Source organism: Colobus angolensis, unplaced genomic scaffold (assembly GCF_000951035.1).
Source record: "Colobus angolensis palliatus isolate OR3802 unplaced genomic scaffold, Cang.pa_1.0 Scaffold600, whole genome shotgun sequence".
In the NCBI taxonomy this organism is placed as follows: domain Eukaryota; kingdom Metazoa; phylum Chordata; class Mammalia; order Primates; family Cercopithecidae; genus Colobus; species Colobus angolensis.
The window spans coordinates 262,027-268,014 of record NW_012119600.1 but is presented as its reverse complement, the minus strand read 5'-3'; positions in this window follow the sequence as shown (position 1 = coordinate 268,014).

The following is a 5,988-nucleotide window of genomic DNA, read 5'->3' as shown; positions in this document are numbered from 1 at the left end:
TATGTTTTAGGTGAGTTAAAAACCAAAAGGTGAAGAAAGAAAAAAATAAACTATGAGCTTTTAGAAGATAAGATAGGATAATATTTTCTTGACTTCAGGTTATGAGCAGATTACTTAAGACACAAAAAGAACTAATATAAAGTAAAATATTGGTAATTCAATTTACAAATAAACAAAATTTAAACACTTGGATGGGTCACAAACTAGCAGATGTGTAACAAAACTGAAAACAAAATATCGAGCACATGTATAAAAAATTCTTATGTGTCTATAACAGAAGGCCAAAATTTGATAGCAAATGGGAAAAATACTCGAATAGGTACTTTACAAAAGAGAAACTCTAAATGGCTGATAAGTCAAAGAAAAGATACTCAACCTCATTATAAGTCAGAAAAATACATACCCATCAATTCTACCTCAGTATATGCACTATATTTTTTGCATTTATATATGAAAACATTAGGACATAAATGTCAACAGCAAAAGCATTCATAATAGCCCCAAGCTGAAAATAATATATATACCTAATAACTATAGAATAAATATATCAGTTAATAAGATAGCCATTCAATGAAATTCCATATACTAAGGAAAATGAGCAAACTATACAAAATAATGAGCTGAATATCACAAAAATTATATTTAGCAAAAAAAGTCAAGGTAATATATTCAAAGTTACTTCACTTCATTTTTAAAGTTCAAAAGTAGGCAAAAGTAAACTACGTTGTTTAGAGATATACACTGTATTAGTCTATTCTCATGCTACTATGAAGACATACCTCGGACTGGGTAATTTATGGAGAAAAGAGGTTTCATTGACTCACAGTTGCTCAGGCTTTACAGAATGCATGGCTGGGTTAGGCCCTGGGCAACATACAATCATGGGGGAAGGTGGAGGGGAAGCAGGTACAATATTTACAAGGCTGAGCAGGAGACAGAGAGTGAAAAGGGAAGTGCTTCACACTTTTAAGCAACTAGATCTCATGAGAACTCACTCAGAATCATGACCACAGCAAGGGGGAAATCCACCCCCATGATCCAATCACCTCCTGCCAGCTACCTCCCTGAACACTGGGAATTACAATTCAACATGAGATGTAGCTGGGGGCACAGAGCCAAACCGCACTGATCCAGACGATGTAAAACTATGAAAATAATGAAGGAAACTAGTCACCTATTAGCTAAACAGAGAGTGCCTGATTCATTCAGGCCAAAATGTGGAAGTATTACTAACCACAGGTTCTTGGGCTCCTGTGCAGTAGAAATGGACATGAGACCAAGCAAGTTTTCCAGGCAAGACTTTGTAAGGGCTTATGCTCTAACACAAGGGAGACAGCACTGGAAGGACAGTTCTCTGGCTGGTTCCCCATGGCTAGGTCTTTGCTGTGTTTCAAGATGAGTGACATGGATAATCATGAGGTATGCAAGGCTCTTTATACACGTGGAGTTTATACATCTGTCATATAAATATATTTTGTAGTAAAATATTTTTATTTTCTTCAGTGTCTACTATCTGTCCTATGATATATGGGAGTCAGGTTGAAATTTGGTATCTTCTTGTTTGGTCAGCCCTGTGGTCTCTATTTTAGTGTTAATTCCAAAATGGAAGGAATGCAACAAGGTGCACCCAATCTCCCTTCCCTCATGGTCTGAAATTTACTTTTTCAGATTGCTCTCAGCTCCACTGGCCAATAAGGGGGTTCCATTCAGTTGATTGGGGGGCTTAGGATTTTATTTTTAGATTTCATCAAGAAGCCGTATTTGGAAGTATCATGTTCTGAACCCTGACAGAGGGGGTTAAAATTTTTCACATCTGTCTATTGACTCATCAGAGACTAAACTCGTTTAAGCAGTTAAATAAAATAATGAACTATTTCAAACCAAAATATGACTCTAGTAGACAGTGCCTGCACAATCTTAGCAATCCAGTGGTCAAAAATGTTATAAAAGAACCAGAAATAACCATGTGACTACAAAACAAAAAGGGATTAGGCATCAGAAGACTGAAAACGAAGTAACATACTTGAGTGTACTCTATTTTCCTTCTCTCTCATTTGATTGTATTTATGCTTGCATTCCATGAGACAGTGTTTCTGCCCCTATCCAAAATTAAACCTCCTACTTGGGCTCTGTGTTGCAACCTCAGCAAAAAAAAATCCCAAGCCCTGTAATTGACTGAATAGAAACTCTCTTGCCCAGGGAGATCGCAAAGAAATCTGAAAAACTCGTTCAGGCCATGACAGGAAGGGAGGTCAGACATGACTCCTTGTACCCTATCCCTTTGGAGTTTAGGCACAACTGACCAGTATTAACATTAACATTAAAACCAGTATTAACATTAACATTAACAAAGTGATTTCTGACCTATAAGCCTTGACTTTAAGATGTCTAAACTTTCTGGAACCAATGTATACCCTTCATGTATTGATTTATCTCTTTGACTGTAACTTTTGTCTCCCTAAAATGTATCAAACCAAGCTATAACCCAACCACCTTGGGCACATATTCTCAGGACCATCAGGGGCTGTGTCCTGGGCCATGGTCACTCATGGCTCAGAATAAACCTCTTCAAATATTTTAGAGTTTCATTTAGACTTTTCTTCATCAACATTATTTGGTACCCAAAGCAGGGCCTCAGAGAAGACTAAGGATTCTCCTCCCCAAAAGGAGTCATGTGAACTTGAAAATAAGGTACCAATGTGGCTTGTTACCAGTGGAGGGTCTTGACTACAAGTTGTCCAGGTCCTACACCCAGATCTTGGTGTTTTCTCTTTTAGGAAGTTAGCATAAATTGGCCTTAAGTTCCCTGTCTCCAGGTCTCCGACCATATTCTCCTGCTGCAGGCTCATTGAAAGCCTCCTGACTTTGAGCTTCTCCATAGGTGGAACTGCTAAGCAAGTCCTCCTAAGCCACAGACCCCTTACTTGGTTAATAGTACTTTGGTTTATTCTGAGCTGGTCCTTTTCTTGGGAACTTGTTGTTTCAGATTCTAATTTTGGATTTCAAAGTTCATTCTAGAGTCTTCTCCATTGCTTTTTTCTCCAAAAATTAGTTCATCTGTGCATTTGCTTGAAAAATCTGACTTTTCTGTAAATGAATGAGAGACAGCTCTGAGCCCCACTGCACTGAAACCCACACTACAGTCTGGCTCCTCCATTAAAAAAAAAAGAACAGACCTGGGAAGCAAATCCTCTAAGATTGAGAAAAGACAAGGAGATGACCTCCTTTGGGGCACCCCTGGGGGTTTTATGGCACTCTACTTGCAAGTGTTTGTGTAAATGTGAAGGTTTGAGAGCAGGCTAGGTTTTCTAGTACTCTGGCTGGTCATATATTATAGTCTGTTCTGGCACATTTTAAAACTGATGGGTAAACTCAGAGATCAAAAGTTGACCAGGTATTGTGATATCTTTAGCATTATTCTTTTTGCTTAGGGTTACTTTGGCTTTTTGGTCTCTTTTTTCATTTCATCTTAATTTTAGAATAGTTGTCTCTAATTCTGTGAAAAATTAAGTCTGTAGTTTTTTATGAATAACATTAAATCTGCAGATTTCTTTGGACCATTTAAATGAGACTAATTCTTCCAACCAGTGAGCATGGAAAGTTTATCTGTTTGAGTCTTATTACTTTCTTTCAGTAGTGTTTTGTGGTTCTCCTAGTAGAGATCTTTCACCTCTGTGGTTGACTGTATTCCTAGAATTTTTATTTTTGTGGCTGTTGTAAATGGAATGGAGTTCTTGATTTGGCCTCAGCTTGAATGTTATCAGTGTTTAGAAATGTTACTGAATTTTGTACATTAAGTTTGTATCCTAAGTCTTTACTTGAAGTTGTTTCTTAGTTCCAGGAATCTTTTGGCAAAGTCTTTTGGTTTTATGGGAGTATTGAATAGTATTATCAGCAAAGAGTTTGCATTCTTCTTTTCCTTATTTAGATGCTTTTTATTTCTTCTTGCTGTGCGACTGCTATGCTATAAACCATTCGATGGCATTTATGGGTAAGAGCTGACTGCAGCCAATGTGGCACCCTACGCCCTAGAACTCATCCCAAGGAACCCACCTGTGTCCATCCTGGCTAATTAGTTTACATCACTCTTCCCACAGAGCCTGCATGTGACCTCAGAAAAATCCTCAGTACAGTAATCCAGAAACCCAGCAGTGATCTTTGCAACCAGCATGTACCAAAAACTCATCAGTTTGACAAAACTACCTTGAATTCTCCTCCTGCATTAATAATTCTCCACATTTCATTTGAACATCATTTTGAATGCCTGATGGTTGTCAGGCTGAATATCTCTGGACAGGTCCTGGAAGGCACCAGATTCCTGTTGCTCTATGGTCCCCAATCATTCCACCTACCCTCCTTCCCATGCATGGTCCTGCATTTTTTAATGTAAAACCTTTGACTTCTTGAGAACATCAATTCATATCAACATCACTCTGTGTGCTACACAATGCCTACATATTTCTAAAGTCTAATAATAAAATGACATATTTATGACATTATGAATTTCAGAATAGTGAAAAAAACCTTTAGAAATGTTGCTCGCATTCCTCCTCAAGTTTCCAAAAGGGTTGTGCATGACTTGATTTTTGCCATGTTAATTTCATTCTGAGGGAATCAACAACCATATCTAGGAGAGTAATCTCTCTTCACTTAAGTAGAAACTCAGGCTAAGGCAACAGAGTCGTCCAAATGGTCGACTGAGTTACTGGAAGAGCTAAAAGACAAATCAACCTCTCTTCTAGCCATTACTAATTCTTCTTTGAGCACAAATTATGCATTTTGCTAGCTGGTTTCAACCAGAGGAAGCACAAGTTTCCCAGAGTCAGGCAGAGTCTTGAACTGATTTTCCTGCAGGGATGACCAAATGGCTCACAAGCAGCTTCACATTCCTTCAGAGGCTGAATATCTGAACTTGAGATGAAATTCCCAGTGATGGGTCATGAATAATTATATACTTTATAAAAAAAAATTCACTCATTCTAAAAAGGCCTTCTCCTGCAGCAGCATCCCTCTTTTAATAGGTTTTGGTTTTCTGGTGTGAGGTAATATAGACATTTTTCCCCCTCTTCCATATACAGATGATGCATTTCCAGTGTCTTCTTATATATGCAGAACGGGGAAGGAATGCTAACTTGGAATGAGGGGCTCCTACCATATGCCCCAAGCATAAAACTAATTAATATATGGCCCATGTTCTTCTAACTTTCCTGGAAATATTAGCCTCACTGCTCCCATGTCTTCAAAACAACATATAACCAAACTCTCAAAACAAGACCAATTAGGTTAACAAACTTTTATTATTTCATCCCCAACCCCCATCCTAACTTCTACAAACACCACAGTTCTTTGATGGGAACTCCCAATGATTTATTGACTGAAATCCAGTGAAGAAATATAGTATCAGAGAGTTATATAATTGTTAAAAAAATTTTTAAATGAAATTTCATATTTTAGGACAATGAGGTTTACCAAAAATTGAACTGATCATTCAGAGAGTTTTTATCCCCTCTCTTTCCCCTATTGTTAACATCTGGCATTAGTGTAGTACATTTGTTACAATGAATGAATCAGTTTTGATACATTATTATTAACAGTTCATATTTTACATAAGGATGAGTCTTTCTGTTCCAGAGTTGTATGTTTTTCACAAATGCATAGTACCATGTAACGTAATATTACGTAACATTAATTACTGTGTCATATAGAATAGTTTCACTGCTCTAAAAGTCCTCTGCTCTGTCTATCCATCCATCCCTCCCCTGACCCCTTGCAACACGTATCTTTTTCCTGTCTCCACAGTTTTGTTTTTTCCAGGATGTCATGCAGCTGGAATCACACAGTATGTAGCCTTTTCAGATTAGCTTCTTTCACTTCACAATATGCATTTAAGTTTCCTCCATGTCTTCCAATGGCTTGATAAATCATTTATTTTTATCACTAAATAATATTCCACTGTATGAATGTGCCACACTTTATCCATTTAACTTC